This window comes from Thalassophryne amazonica, chromosome 22 (assembly GCF_902500255.1).
Source record: "Thalassophryne amazonica chromosome 22, fThaAma1.1, whole genome shotgun sequence".
In the NCBI taxonomy this organism is placed as follows: Eukaryota; Metazoa; Chordata; class Actinopteri; order Batrachoidiformes; family Batrachoididae; genus Thalassophryne; species Thalassophryne amazonica.
In genome coordinates, this window is record NC_047124.1 from 31,809,163 (window position 1) to 31,826,113 (window position 16,951).

General features: G+C 39.2%; 1 long non-coding RNA gene across 1 annotated transcript; it reads right to left on the reverse strand.

The window, feature by feature from the left end:
* Window positions 1-2,374: 2,374 nt before the first annotated feature.
* Window positions 2,375-15,727, reverse strand: LOC117504412. The gene is made up of 3 exons (XR_004558796.1): window positions 15,716-15,727; window positions 7,959-7,965; window positions 2,375-5,224 (listed from the first exon to the last, which is right to left on the reverse strand). It is a non-coding gene; the product is annotated as an uncharacterized LOC117504412 (long non-coding RNA).
* Between the last annotated feature and the right edge of the window lie 1,224 nt (window positions 15,728-16,951).

Genomic DNA, 16,951 nt, shown 5'->3' on the forward strand with positions numbered 1-16,951 from the left:
CACTTTTTCTACATGTGTTTTTCTGTAAAATAAATGCTTTCATATTGCAAAAATATCGCTGATACAGATGTATTTGTGAACGGCTCAAATTGGCCCACATTATTTGCCAGCTAGCATATCAGTTGGACTCTAATTATAAGTGTTTTTTAAGTCTACTACAGTCATATTTGGTATAGATGAGAGTATGTTAGCAGCAGTTATTCTGGAAATCCTACTATAATTTGAAAAAAGTTTTTTGTTTATGGGTTTATTCTAAGACTCATCCAAGGTGTTTGTGCCAATTTCCAACAAACCTGCTATATGCATGTACAGTAGTTTGTCCCCATAATTGCCATTAAGGGGTTTGTTTTTGAAAAATGTCAAAATTTAGGTTCATCTGTCCGTTTGTTCTCCTTCTCCTCCCAGGTCCTTTAGCTGATTTCCACCAAACCTGATATGGAGATGACAGCCAACCCCAGAATTACCATTAAAGGCTTTGTTTTGGGAAAGGTCCAGGAACACACACACTCCAATTTGCACAAAATCTGGCACACATATGTAGGTGGCTTCTGGAATTACTCTTGCAAAGTCAGTTTTACCAAAGGCCAGTCTCTGAGATCAAAGTCATGTCTGCCTGTTTATTGACCTTCTTGGTATGTTACGGAAGGTTAGCCGAAAATTGATCAAGGAATTCGATTTTTCAACCCTATTTCAACCAAATGTGGCACATACTTTGGTGGATTCCAGAATTGTATTAGGATGATTGGCCAGAGGTCAGTTATTTAGGTAAAGGACAAGGTACTGGTTAGTTGAATATATCTATCTAGATATAAAATTGTCGAAATCTGCATTCAAATATGGACATCATCTACACTCAACAAAAATATAAACGCAACACTTTTGGTTTTGCTCCCATTTTGTATGAGATGAACTCAAAGATCTACAACTTTTTCCACATACAAAATATCACCATTTCCCTCAAATATTGTTCACAAACCAGTCTAAATCTGTGATAGTGAGCACTTCTCCTTTGCTGAGATAATCCATCCCACCTCACAGGTGTGCCATATCAAGATGCTGATTAGACACCATGATTAGTGCACAGGTGTGCCTTAGACTGCCCACAATAAAAGGCCACTCTGAAAGGTGCAGTTTTGTTTTATTGGGGGGGGATACCAGTCAGTATCTGGTGTGACCACCATTTGCCTCATGCAGTGCAACACATCTCCTTCGCATAGAGTTGGTCAGGTTGTCAATTGTGGCCTGTGGAATGTTGGTCCACTCCTCTTCAATGGCTGTGTGAAGTTGCTGGATATTGGCAGGAACTAGTACACGCTGTCGTATACGCCGGTCCAGAGCATCCCAAACATGCTCAATGGGTGACATGTCTGGTGAGTATGCCGGCCATGCAAGAACTGGGACATTTTCAGCTTCCAAGAATTGTGTACAGATCCTTGCAACATGGGGCCGTGCATTATCCTGCTGCAACATGAGGTGATGTTCTTGGATATATGACACAACAATGGGCCTCAGGATCTCGTCACGGTATCTCTGTGCATTCAAAATGCCATCAATAAAGTGCACCTGTGTTCTTCGTCCATAACAGACGCCTGCCCATACCATAACCCCACCGCCACCATGGGCCACTCGATCCACAACATTGACATCAGAAAACCACTCACCCACACGACGCCACACACGCTGTCTGCCATCTGCCCTGAACAGTGTGAACCGGGATTCATCCGTGAAGAGAACACCTCTCCAACGTGCCAAATGCCAGCGAATGTGAGCATTTGCCCACTCAAGTCGAACTGGAGTCAGGTCGAGACCCCAATGAGGACGACGAGCATGCAGATGAGCTTCCCTGAGACGGTTTCTGACAGTTTGTGCAGAAATTCTTTGGTTATGCAAACCGATTGTTTCAGCAGCTGCTGAGTGGCTGGTCTCAGACAATCTTGGAGGTGAACATGCTGGATGTGGAGGTCCTGGGCTGGTGTGGTTACACGTGGTCTGCGGTTGTGAGGCTGGTTGGATGTACTGCCAAATTCTCTGAAACGCCTTTGGAGACGGCTTATGGTAGAGAAATGAACATTCAATACACGAGCAACAGCTCTGGTTGACATTCCTGCTGTCAGCATGCCAATTGCACGCTCCCTCAAATCTTGCGACATCTGTGGCATTGTGCTGTGTGATAAAACTGCACCTTTCAGAGTGGCCTTTTATTGTGGACAGTCTAAGGCACACCTGTGCACTAATCATGGTGTCTAATCAGCATCTTGATATGGCACACCTGTGAGGTGGGATGGATTATCTCAGCAAAGGAGAAGTGCTCACTATCACAGATTTAGACTGGTTTGTGAACAATATTTGAGGGAAATGGTGATATTGTGTATGTGGAAAAAGTTTTAGATCTTTGAGTTCATCTCATACAAAATGGGAGCAAAACCAAAAGTGTTGCGTTTATATTTTTGTTGCGTGTATAAGAATATATGGTAAAAATATGAATATAATAGTCAACTGTCCACATTGGCATCTGGGGTGATGAAAATCAGTATATTTCAACACTTTTTTAAAAATGAGCATTTTTCTGACAACTATAACTTTTGCTAAAACAACCTGGTATATAATTTAAATGTGTAGATATGTTCCTTTATATCACAAACCATCATACAAAAAGTTCTATAGCCATAGCTGGTATAATTCTTTGATTTTGAACTCATCAAAAATAAGAAGAACATGTAGAATTTCAGGTTTTCTACCATATTGAGGCCTTTGTGGAAGGCAGCTCACAATAGATAAACCACAATTGCCACAATTTCCCAACTCTACACCAAAGGTTAGCCTGGCATGAGCAGTTTCAAAGCTGTGAGGCATATAGGGAGCTCATTATTATTAAGTTGTAGAAAACACAGTTTTCACGATATGTGAAAAATTCACAAAAATTTCCAAAGGCTGTAACTTCAAATGTTTGCAAAATACAGACCTAATATTTAGCATTTCAGCATAATTTTCTAAAAGGAATAACATATCAAACTGACAGAACAGAACTGAGGGTTGACCTGGGAACCTCTGGGTGACTTGAGATGGAATGACCCGTCTGTAAGAAGTAATAGGTACATAAACAACAATAAAAAGAAAAGGACTAAAAGAAATACTTCTGTAAGAAGTAAATGAGCCAAATAGACAAATGGGCAAAGCAAAGTTTACTGTGAAATAGATATAGTGGAATGGGGCTGTGCAGGCATGCAGATGAACAGAGCAGGAATGATCAGTCTGGACTTTGTTGGGAGTCGGGGGAGGGGAGCAGGGTAAATGGGGATCTCTGGCATTATTTATAAGTCTGGCTGCAGACAGAAATAAGCTGTTTGTGTCTTGATGTTTTAGTCCTGATGGACCTCAGCCGTCTGCCAGAGGGGAGGGTAACAAAAAGTTTGTGTCCTGGGTGAGAGGGATTGGCCATTATCTTCCTTGAGCACCTCAGGGCCCCCCGGAGGTGTACAGGTCCTGTAGGGATGGCAGATTGTGATCAATCACATTCTCTGCTGCGTGGATGATACACTGCAGTCTGCTCTTGTCCTTAGCAGTGACAGCAGCGTTCCAGACGGTGATGGAGGAGGAGATGATGGACTCAATGATGGCAGTGCGAGTCCTGTCCAAATGATAAAATCATAGACACAGAAGTCAACTTGTTGATGCAGCTGTATGTATTTTTTCATAACGATACTCCGCCAGCTCACAAGTCAGTGCTTTACATTGTTGCTGCTAAAATTTTGACAACCCACCATACACGCCTGATTGAATCTATAGGTTGGTAGTTCAGTTCACATGGATCAGAGCCGTCTACCATGGATGTGCAAAATGAAGAGAAAGGGGAAGTGGTTGGGCAATAGGAGAGTATTGTGATTGGGCATAAGTCAGACCTGTACAGGCCCTGATGCCCACTGGTGTTGGTCCTTATCCTGCAATACTTCGTGTTAAGCAGATGGGATGCAAGTTCATCGCAGGTTATTTCCCATTTCCAACTGGGTAGAATGGGACAATGTGGATTAAGTGCCATGAAAATTCAGAGAGCGAAATAGATGAGAAGTGTCTTCACATTTCTAAGCCATGTTTTTACGGGTTGCCAGTAAAGTGTCAGACAATCCAGGAATGTAGCCGCGGTAATGATGACAGTATTATCTCCATGCTGGTTTCTTTTACAAGCAGCCGAGCGTGTATTTCACACAGCTGGACAGGTGGGACTCCATCTTTATCCTTATTAAGCACAGCAGGGGGCGCACACCTTTTTGGAGATACTAACGCCGAAACGGCAGGCGGTTTCCTCTGAAAGTGTCGCCGCGCTCGTGCTGAGCGTTACAGCACACCCCTGAATTTTAAGTACAGGACTTTGTTCCCCTGCTTCTCCAAAGTCATTTTATGGATTCCCAACAAACTGTGCATGAAGGGTGACCCCAAAATTGCCCTTAAATGGTCTGTTTTGGTGGTCAAAGGTGAAAATGTTTGTTGGTCAGTTTGTGACCCTGCTCCTCTCACGTCTTCTGCCAATTTCCACCAAATGTGTTGACTAGATGACTGTCAACGCAGGAACTGCTGTTAAAGGGTTTGTTTTTGGCAAATGTCAAAGCAATTAAGGTCAAAATTTTTATTTTCACTCCAGTGTCGATCAGGTAAAATCAAATTTACAGAAGCTCAAACACTAGGTCAGTAGTCACCATTTAAGTTTTTCACTCTAACAAATGGAGGTGGGTTCTGGATTTGCCCAGCTAAGGTCAAATTTGCCAATTACCACTGGGATTGAAGTCACGTCTTTCTGTTTGTTTTTGTTTTGTTTTGTTTTGTTGTTTTTTTTGGCCTGCTCCTCTCAGGTCATTTTTCTATTTCTACCAAACTTGGTATGTCACAGAAGGTTGACTACAGAATTTCCCTTAAATGTATAGGGCCACTGAGCTTTTTAAGATTTTTTGCCTTTAAATAGGGGATTCATAATAGAACATTACAAATATGATCAAGATTTGTGTTGTCTCAAAAAATGTATAAAAAAAATTCCCCTGAAGGGAAAAATGAAAAAAAAAAAAATTTTGTTAAAAAAAAAAATGACTTATGGTAGCAATTCATACAGTCTATGATAGAGATATCCTAGATCGCGTGGGGGCTTCCCCAGACTTCCATGAAGCATTATGGGAAGTACACAGTGGCAGCCAGTCAGAGTAGAGAGGTACAGTGACGTGTGCTGGCTCACCTCTCTCTGGCTTCTCCTCCACCATTGTGGAAAATGCTCCGAAACCTTTCCAAATCATGTCCAATCAAATGAATTTACCTCAGGTGGACTCCAATTAAGCTGTAGAAACATTTCAAGGATGATCAGTGGAAACAGGATGCACCTGAGTTCAGTTTTGAGCTTCACTGCAAAGGCTGTGAATACTGAAGTACATGTGATTTCTTAGTTTTTAATTTTTAATAAATTGCCACAAATCTCAAAACTTTTTCACGTTGTCATTATGCGGTATTGTGTGTAGAATTTTGAGGAAAAAAATGAATTTCATCATTTTGGAATAAGGCTGTAACAAGAAAATGTGGAAAAAATTAAGTGCTGTGAATACTTTCTGGATGACATGTATAGTTCCAGGTTTGACTACATGTGTTTGTGTTCTTGGACACAGTGCTTCATCTGTGCCATCCCAGTCCACCCAGGCGTGCTGGTGTTGGCTGGGGAGTAACCTGTGATGACCTGATGGCTCATCCAGAGGGAGCCTTGGACTCTCCTCTGCTGCACGCTGCAGCCTCCGGGGATGAGCATCAGCCCCATCAGCCTCTGGATATTGGACTTACTCTGTACAAGTGTGGATAAAAGCTGATTTTTGTTTGACGGTGTCTTTAAAATGATCCCTCACATACATCCATCAGTTTATTTGTACTCGGGCTTTGTATCACATCTTTTAGTTATTCATGTTACTAAAGCTGGGTTGAAGTTGAAGGCTTTTTTGTTTGTTTTTTGCTATTAAACCAGGGCGGAAATCCAGTTTTCCGATTTATTCAACTTAAGAACTACAAGTCTTAGGAACTACAATCATGGCGTCCTCCGATATTACTGTGGAAACAATAACATTACAAATGCTACTGAAGTATTTTAACAAAGTATTTACTTTTGTCTCTATATGTATATATGATCTGTATAATTTTTGCAAAGATGCCTGCAATAATTGATGATGTCACTAAGTCCAGACTTCAAATACGAATGCACTTATCTGAGACATTTTCCGTCCACAGGAAGCAGCTGCCATAACTTATTTACGCCGGCTTCATAAAGACAGCAAATTATTATTATTATTTTTTAACTACGTTACTGCAGGTACCCATATCGTTTTCCAAGTTCATTATGTGTTTTTCCAAAATCTTGATCACAGCATCAGCTGTCTTTAACTTGCACACTGGTGAAGTGGAAATACCAAGAAGGTTGTTTGTTTTTCATTGGTGTCTGTGGAGATGTCAACTCAAACATGGCTGGATGGATTTCCTTCAAGTTTGGTTGGAATTTTATTGGGATAACTATCTTGAAGTGTTTAGATTTTGGAGTAGCTTGGCCAAAGGTCAAGGAAAACAGTTTGAAACCCGTTGGGTTTTTTTTGGGGGGGGGGGGGGGGGGGTCTTTCTCAACAACCAAGAAGCCTACATGGATGATCTAATGGATATATTGCTCAAAATATTCATGGTTGACTGGTACGACGAGGACTGATCGATTAACCGACAAGATGGTGGATGTGGAGAAAATCGACATCTAAGGTCGATCTAGAGATGCCGGTGAATGGGTTTGTTTAATGTGGGGATGTCAACATACACACGACCCTTGACAGATCTTTAGCCTGGTCCAATGGATGGGAAATCCAAGATGATCGGGGTCTGAGAACCTGCTGCAAACTTCATCTGCCTTCACAGCCGTTGGGTTACAAGCCATCACCTCCTCCACCTGATCCACTGTTGAGGTCTTCTTGTGTCACCAGAGCCCCGTTAGCCATCTCTTGTTCAGGGTTCCTCTTGGGCCTTCATGGTTACCGCAGTGGCTTGATCCGTTATAGGTGTCATGAGGCAGACGGGGGGGTTGGATTTGGACACTAAAGTCATACATGGTCAAAACCGCTGTTGCAGACACGTATATTTATTTGTACATTTATATTGTGGTCTGCAGAGTGCATTGTTGGGGGCGGGTGCCACAGCCCTCTGATGCCTTTCATGTTGATATATAAACATTTTAAAAGCAAAAGTGGACGACACAGAAGACAAAAATCCGGTGTGGGATTGATTATTGGTTGTTGCTGAGGTGTTAGGCTGAAGAAAATGATAGAATGTAGTCAGGCAAAAAGGTTTGTGTCCTTTATTTGCCCTCTCTCCTTTTCTTTGTGCTTTTTTCGGGATCTAATTTTCTTTTCTTTGTTCAGAAGTTTTGAATTATGAATGAAGGATAGACATAGGACAGAGGATGAAAGGACAGAAGTAAAGAAAACACAAGCGCACGTACATATGCATTACGTTATCTCTAAACAGAGCCAAAAAGCGTGAAAATAAATAGAAGAGCTTGCAGTTTCCAATTCCCAAATCAAACAAGCACTCATCAAAGCGTTCCCATCTCCTCTTGTCTCGCAAATCACTTCCACAAATTTCATTTCAGGCAAATATACACATTTCACCCCAAGACAGTAACCAAAGTTAATCCCATGCCTCATTTCCATCCAAATAACTCCGATCTGATGCGTTCTTATCATTGATCACAGCGTATGTGGTCCTCAATTTTCTGTTGCCATCAGCAGTTATTAGCATCTGTGTGTTTGCCAATAGAAGTATTCAACTCCATTATTCCATCAAGGAGGCGTGCACAACAGCGTGACTCCACGGCCCCTCACCACAGCCAAGAATTCTTTTTTGTTTTTTTATTTTTTATTTTTTTGGTGGTGGGGTCCCACTGCCCACTAGATGTCACCTTTAACCTTTATCCTATCCTTAGTGAAGCTTTTTCTGAAGCAGTTATTAATTGCATGTTTTCTGTGTTTCAAAATGTGCAATTATTTTCTAAAATATCAGTTTTGTTTAGTGTTTCAAATCTGTGAGTCATTTTCTGAATCGATTAGTTTGTCTGATTCAAAGTGATTCAAAAAGATTTGCCATCTCATTTGAAAGAGACCAGGTAAGTGTTTCATTTCGTGGCTCATATATTTCAAAACAATGAATCATTTTCACAATTTTATTTCAAGTTTCAAATGTATCAAAACAATAAATTGTTTTCTGCCTTCATTTGTTTGGTTCAAAGCATTTAAAAGCCTCATCTCTGAGGAACTATTTCGTTTTGTGGTTCAAATGTTTCAAAAGTGAATCCTTGTGACAATTTTTTTTGTGTTTCAAATGTTTCCATCAAAACAATAGATTTTCCACATTGATTTGTTTGTCTGGTTCAAAGCATTTAAAAGCATCATCTCGGAGGAACTATTTCGTTTTTGGGTTCAATTGTTTCCATCAAAACAGTAAATTGTTTTCTGCCTTGATTTGTTTGTCTCGTTCAAAGCATAGAAAAGCCTCATCTCCGAGGAACTATTTCATTTTGTGGCTCAAATGTTTCAAAACAGTGAATCATTTTCTTAATTGATTTGCTCGCCTAGGTCTAAGTATCAAATAGCTTTTTCTCAGAGTAGCTGTTCCATTTAGTGTTTCAAATGTTTCAACACAGTGAATCATTTTCTGCATTGATTTGTTCATCTGGTTCAAAGTATCAAAAAGCCTTGTCTTGTCTAAGTGCCCTTCACACTTAAAATGAATGAGCACGAATGAAGCAGAATCAGGTCGAATGGCTCATGGAAATATAGACTGGAATGGACGTGCGCACCTCAATCTATTAGCGTCGCTCAGGACAGGAAGGCGCCATTACTAAGGGTGGAGATGTGCAGATCATCAATAATAAACTGTCTGCTTTTTTTTTTTTGCACTAGCGTCACTATATTTCTTAACGGATTTTAATAAATGTAGGCTTGTTTTAAAGCCCTTTAATTGCTCTTTCTAATGAACCCATACATGCCTGGGTAGAAAAAAAATGTTTTATGTAACGTGTGGAAATTTGGGGGAAAATATGCCATGGACGGATCCTGCATCGACTGAGTCGTGCATGACCGCCAAACGAATGAGGTTCAATTGTCGCCTGATGTCTAAAATTCTAGAAGGCAAACGTGGGCCAGCACTGGGTCTGCTCTCCTCACAACACCTGCTGACACTGGATGTTCAAAGACATCTGGAAACATGTCATATGTGTTAAATATGTGTTCCTTTTTTCTTCCCTTATTTTTAATTTGTGTTTTTAATATGTTATTAGCTTTTTGGGGGGGGCTGAATATGTGTGTGTGCCGAATAAATTCCATTCAATCATTCACACGTTAATTGCTGCCCCCCCCCCCCCCCAACACCCACCCATGCACTTTTCGGTGTGTTTGTGCAGTGTCCACGTGTAGTTCACTGCATGTAACTTATGTTTTTTCAGACTGTGTGAACTTTCTCTCGTTTGATTTTTTTTTTTTTTTTGGACTGTGTGGACTTTCTCTCCTTTTTTTTGACTGTGTGGACTTTCTCTCCTTTGATTTTTTTTTTTTTTTCGGGGGGGGGGGGGGGACTGTGTGGACTTTCTCTCCTTTGATTTTTTTTTTTTTTTTTTTTTTTTTTTTTTTGGACTGTGTGGACTTTCTCTCCTTTGATTTTTTTTTTTTTTTTTTTTGGACTGTGTGGACTTTCTCTCCTTTTTTTGGACTGTGGACTTTCTCTCCTTGATTTTTTTTTTTTTTTTTCGGGGGGGGGGGGGACTGTGTGGACTTTCTCTCCTTTGATTTTTTTTTTTTTTTTTTTTTTTTTTTTTGGACTGTGTGGACTTTCTCTCCTTTGATTTTTTTTTTTTTTTTTTTTTTTTTGGACTGTGTGGACTTCTCTCCTTTGATTTTTTTTTTTTTTTTTTTTTTGGGACTGTGTGGACTTTCTCTCCTTTTTTTGGACTGTGTGGACTTTCTCTCCTTTGATTTTTTTTTTTTTTTTTTTTTTGGACTGTGTGGACTTCTCTCCTTTGATTTTTTTTTTTTTTTTTGGACTGTGGACTTTCTCTCCTTGATTTTTTTTTTGTTTGTTTTTTTCAGACTGTGTGAACTTTCTCTCCTTTGATTTTTTTTTTTTTTTTTTTTGGACTGTGGACTTTCTCTCCTTTGATTTTTTTTTTTTTTTTTTGGACTGTGTGGACTTTCTCTCCCTTGATTTTTTTTTTTTTTTTTTTGGACTGGTGGACTTTCTCCTTTGATTTTTTTTTTTTTTTTTTTTTTTGGACTGTGGGCTTTCTCTCCTTTGATTTTTTTTTTTTTTTGGCCTGTGTGGACTTTCCTTTGATGTTTTTTCTTTTTTTTGGACTGGTGGACTTTCTCCTTTGATTTTTTTTTTTTTTTGACTGTGTGAACTTTCTCTCCTTTGATTTTTTTTTTTTTTTTGGACTGTGTGGACTTTCTCCTTTGATTTTTTTTTTTTTTTTTTTTTTGTTTTTTTTTTTGGACTGTGTGGACTTTCCTTTGATTTTTGATTTTTTTTTTTTTTTTTTTGGGACTGTGTGGACTTTCCTTTGATTTTTTTGGGGGGGGGGGGGGAGACTGTGTGGACTTTCTCTCCTTTGATTTTTTTTTTTTTTTTTGGACTGTGTGGACTTTCTCTCCTTTGATTTTTTTTTTTTTTTTTTTTTGGACTGTGTGGACTTTCCTTTGATTTTTTTTTTTTTTTTTTTTTTTTTTTTTTGGGACTGTGTGGACTTTCCTTTGATTTTTTTTTTTTTTTTTTTTTTTTTTTTGGACTGTGTGGACTTTCCTTTGATTTTTTTTTTTTTTTTTTTTTTTTTTTTTTTTTGACTGTGTGGACTTTCTCTCCTTTGATTTTTTTTTTTTTTTTTGACTGTGAACTTTCTCTCCTTTAAATTTTTTTTTTTTTTTTTTTTTTTTTTTTTTTTGGACTGTGGACTTTCTCTCCTTTGATTTTTTTTTTTTTTTTTTTTTTTGTTTTTTTGTGGACTGTGTGGACTTTCCTTTGATTTTGTTTTGTTTTTTTTTTGTTTTTTTGGACTGTGTGGACTTTCCTTTGATTTTTTTTTTTGGGGGGGGGGGGAGACTGTGTAGACTTTCTCTCCTTTTGTTTTTTCTTTGTCAGACTGTGTGGATGATCTCTTTTTCCTCATTTTTTCTTTGGACTATGTGGACTTAGTGATTGTGTGTTATGCGCCGTGACGCGCATGTTGAGCGTTTCCAAAGGTGAGTTTTTATTTTTATGTGATGAAGGCCTGGTGCAGCTGTTACCACGTCAGTCTGCCTTCAGAGGTACATGTTGTGGATGTCATGATAGGTGTTACAGCTGTCACATCCCATTCAGCTGCTCTGCTGTGCGCCTCACAGAGCCGCTGGAACACAGTGACTGGCTGTGGGACCGGCAGCGTGGCTCCACATGGTGTTCCTGCATGATGTTCATGACAATCCATGATCATTATCGCGATTGTGCCCGACTGTTGGGACTGAAGTCAGTCTGCTGTCTGAAGATTTGGAGTGCTCCTTGACTTTGGCCGAGTGTAGGTCAAATGGCCATTCGGATGACATTTGGTCTCATTCCTCCTCTGGTGTGAAGGGGAGGTGCATCCAGGCACGATCGAGACATCCGGCCCGGATTCGACGTGGCCCAACACTTCGAACTGCCCCTCGAATGCTTCGAATGGTGATTTCATACCATACAAATATTACGACTGCAGTCAATTTGCGGACAGACTGCACTTAGACCACCATTTGATATGTTTTCCACATGCTGAGTGCATGTGCTCTGGCTGCACGACTGTGCCAACTGCTCTCAGACTGCTGTCCGATGTTTGCGAATGCGCGTGGACACCCCCTGACTGGGGGTGGGATTCCCATTCGGCCTCATTCGTGCTTTGTGTGAAGGGGCCTTAAGTCTTCTTTCAAGACAGTGTCTCAATTTCCAAACCAACTGATTCATTTACTTCAAAAATTGCAGTTTGTCATCTCTGTGTAGAAAAAGGAAACAGTCGTTTTTCACAGACAAATTTTCTAAAGTGACTTTCCATTTGTGTTAATTACTAATTTTTGAAAGTAACTGTTTCATTTATTGCTTTGAATATACAGGGACTTAATTTTTTGATTAAGATGTTTTATTTGAGCACTGAAGACAGTTTCAGTTAGTATTTTAAGTGTTTTAAAACACTGACTCATATTGCTTTTAATTGCATTTCAAGCTGTTTTTGTACCTTTTTTTTTTTTTTTTTTTTTTTTACAGACCAGTTGGTTTGAAAATTGAAATGATTTTTTTTGAATCAATAGCTTAATTTAGTGTTTTGTTTCCAGACAGTGAATAATTTCAGAAGCAATTTGTTTTGAGGACACAAACTATATATATAAAAAATTTTAATCTCTATATGTTGATTACTTTGGTGGGATTTTATGCCCGATGGACCCCCCCCCCCTTTAACTACACCCCTGCCCCTCACAGAAATCCACTTTAAACACTGCACAGTGAGGAAGCAATTCCCTAGTGTGTGTGTGTGTGTGTGTGTGTGTGTGTGTGTGTGTGTGTGAGAGAGAGAGAGAATTTGAACAATTTTCTTATTCTTTGCTTGAATTTGTCCTTTTTCTTACAGCCTGTCTCTTTGAGGAGGTGCGAACATAAATCCATGTCAGCCTTTGTAAATTGTGCGTGCGTGTGTGTGTGTGCGCGTGCGTGCATGAGAGTCGACAGAGGCCGTGTTTCTGTGTGTGACTGGCATTCTGAGTGCACACTGCAGCAGTCTGTCCTACTCGTCTTGTTCTTCTGTGGAAAGACTTCACATTTAATAAGTTGTCCGGGGACTGGAACAGGGGCGGAGCCAAGAATCTCTAAAGGTGGTGGTGGTGGTGGTGGGGGGGGGGGGGGGGGCTGCGTGTGGTGAGACACGTGAGTGTGTGTGTGCTAGGTAGATAGCACCGTAGTTGTGTTGTTGTTAGCTGTGCCTATGCCACGAACATATACTGTGTGTACACTCCATCAAAAGTACTAACAAACACGGAGCTACTAAGTTCATCTACGCGTTTCATTATTAATGTGACATGGTGTCAGAACATGATGGAGATGGCAAAATTTGGACCACCGGAGTAATTTGACTTCACAAAGCCGGCAAAGTGGCCGACTTGGAAGCGACGTTACAGCAGGTTCGGTGTTGCGACCAAACAAGTTACAAGTAAACTCACTTCTATATGCAAAGGGGAAGGAAGCAGAAGCCATTTATAAGTCCGTCGAATACGACAGCGAGGAAGTGAGGAAATGCTTCATAAAATGATTCACATTTCGAAGTACTCAAAACGGTGGATGGCACTTGTTTCAAAACACTTGAAGGACAAAATAAATGCTTGTTTTGAAAATATCAAAAATAACACAAATGATCCATTTTTTTTAAACACCTTGACATGAAATTATGTAACTGCCTCGGAAAATGATTCAGTGTTTGATAGTGCTCCGAACCTTAAATTAAACTTTCTTTAATGTTACGTTTTGAAATGCGCAAACACCATCACACATACTTGACAGTTTCAACTGCTGAAAACATGAAACAGTGCAAGTGCTTCAAAAAAAAAAAAAAAGTTTTAGAATGCACCAAAGACTACAAGTCAACAAAATGATTCATTGGTTAAAAATACTTGAATCCCTAACTGGAACATTTTCTTCATAGACATGTTGTGAAATGTTTGAAAATGAATGCACCAATAGCATTTAAAAGGAATTCATTTTTCATAAAGTTCAAAACAGTAAATGACAAATATGTCAGGAAAAGATTCAATACTTAACAATGCCAAATGAAATGGTTGCTTCAGAGACTTATTTATTTCAAACACTAAATGAAACAATGACGCCTCCTCAAAATGATCTAACAACTAAAACAATTCCTTCAGAAAATCACAAATTGATTCATAATACTTCAAAAGTATATCAGAATGCTTGAAATAATACGAATAAAGTCCTTCTGAAAATGCTTCACTGTTTCAAAGTGCATTCAACACTAAATGAAGCACTTGCTTCAGAAAGTAGTTGGCTGCTTCACAAAGGTTGACACACAAAATGAAACAATTGCTTAAAAAAACAGTCAAAGAACTAAACAAAACAATTCCTTCAGAAAGTCACAAATTGATTCATAATGCTTCAAATGTATATCAGAATGCTCTAAGTAATACAAATAAGTCCTTCTGAAAATGCTTCACTGTTTCAAAATGCACTCAACACTAAATGAAGCACTTTCTTCAGAAAATGGTTGAAACACTAAAAGAAACAATTGCTTAATTAATAAAAATGGCACCTCCTGAAAATGGTGTAACAACTAAACGAAACAATTCCTTCAGAAAATCACAAATTGATTCATAATGTTTCAAATGTATATCAGAATGCTTGAAATAATACAAATAAGTTCTTCTGAAAAATGCTTCACTGTTTCAAAGTGTACTCAACATGAAATGATGCACTTGCTATAGAAAATGGTTGATTGTTTCACAGTGGCTGAAACAGTAAATGAAACAACTGCTTCTTAAAAATGACACCTCCTCAAAATGGTGTAACAACTAAACGAAACAATTCCTTCAGAAAATCACAAATTGATTCATAAATGTATATCAGAATGCTTGAAATAATACAATAAGTTCTTCTGAAAAATGCTTCACTGTTTCAAAGTGCACTCAACACGAAATGATGCACTTGCTTCAGAAAATGGTTGACTGTTTCGCAATGGTTGAAACAGTAAATTAAACAATTGCTTCTTAAAAATGACACCTCCTCAAAATGTTCTAACAACTAAACGAAACCATTCCTTCAGAAATCACTGACTTTTTTCAAAATGTTTCAAACTACTTAAAGCACTAACATTTATGGGCTGATGGTTCTACTCCACCTGAAAATGAATTTGTGGCTGCAGCACTGCTTTGATTCGCTCTCTGCTTGTAAAATAACTGTATTTTATGTAGGAGACAGCTGTGTGGACGGATAAGGAGAATGAACCGTTCTGACCTTGTGGTGCTGTTTCAGCTTATTAACATCGGTGTTTATGCTGATGTAGTCGGTTTCTGTCCATCGCTTCGAGCGGCAAGATGATCCGTGCAAATGAAGTAGCGGCAACCTGTGGACAGGAACCTACAGAGCGAAGCTTTGGTAAATGTTTGCACAAAATGTGTGGGTTCCACAGCCAGAAAGAAAGTGGGAGCGATACATCACACCATCTCTCCTCTTTCAATCAATAACCCTGTGATTCTAATAGACATTGATTGCTTCTGAATCTCTGATCCCAAGTCGCAAATGTGATTATAAAATGGCCAGTCTTGACACTTTATTGAAAACAATGAGGCTGGAAAGAGAAACGAGAAGAGGGAGGCGGCGGGAGAGCCTGGCTGGGAAAGACGGATTAATCTTCTGCTTGTCGGTTTGCTGATTTCATCTCCTCCATCCCCTTCTGCTTTTGGGAGTTTGTGTACGTGCAAAGCAAATGTGAGTGGTCTTTGTAAGACGTCACGACTCAAATGTTGACCTGCTGCAAGAGAAACATAATACATACTGGTGCACTGCAGGAATATTCTAAACACCACAAAATATTTCATCAAATACTACTTGTTCTGATGGAGTTGGGAAAAATGTAGTTAATCTTATTTCAGAGTTGATAAACTATAAAAGCAACTGGCTCTTAATCAGTGCAGACAGTGCACTCTTTTGTATACACAGTGTAGACTTGTATGTGACGAGTGAGGGAAGCCACCAAGACCCTCTGAAGGAGGCGTACTGTGCATCTGGAAAGTATTCACAGCGCTACACCGTTTCCACATTTTGTTATGTTACAGCCTTATTCCAAAGTATTAATTTCATTTTTGCCTTCAAAATTCTACACACAGTACCCCATAATGACAATGTGAAAAAGTTTTTGAGATTTTTACAAATTTATTAAAAATACAAAAACTAAGAAATCACATGTATATAAGCATTCACAGCCTTTGCCTTGAAGCCCAACATTGAGCTCAGGTGCATCCTGTTTCCCCTGATCATCCTTGAGATGTTTCTACAGCTTAATTGGAGTCCACCTGGGGTACCTTCAGTTGACTGGACATGATTTGGAGTGCTATGTGACTAAAAAGATTAATCCAGGTTTTGAGTATATTTCTTATTGTTACGTGGGAAACAAGGTACCAGTAGATTCAGTAGTTTCTCACAAATCCAACAAGACCAAGCATTCATGATATGCACACTCTTAAGGCTATGAAATTGGGCTATTAGTAAAAAAAAGTAGAAAAGGGGGTGTTCACAATAATAGTAGTGTGGCATTCAGTCAGTGAGTTTGTCAATTTTGTGGAACAAACAGGTGTGAATCAGGTGTCCCCTATTTAAGGATGAAGCCAGCACCTTTTGAACATGCTTTTCTCTTTGAAAGCCTGAGGAAAATGGGGCGTTCAAAACATTGTTCAGAAGAACAGTGTAGTTTGATTAAAAAGTTGATTGGAGAGGGGAAAACTTATATGCAGGTGCAAAAAATTATAGGCTGTTCATCTACAATGATCTCCAATGCTTTAAAATGGACAAAAAAAAAAAAAAAAAGACGCGTGGAAGAAAATGGAAAACAACCATCAAAATGGATAGAAGAATAATCAGAATGGCAAAGGCTCACCCACTGATCAGCTCCAGGATGATCAACGACAGTCTGGAGTTACCTGTAAGTGCTGTGACAGTTAGAAGACGCCTGTGTGAAGCTAATTTATTTGCAAGAATCCCCCGCAAAGTCCCTCTGTTAAATAAAAGACATGTGCAGAAGAGGTTACAATTTGCCAAAGAGCACATCAACTAGCCTAAAGAGAAATGGAGGAATATTTTGTGGACTGATGAGAGTAAAATTGTTCTTTTTGGGTCCAAGGGCCACAGACAGTTT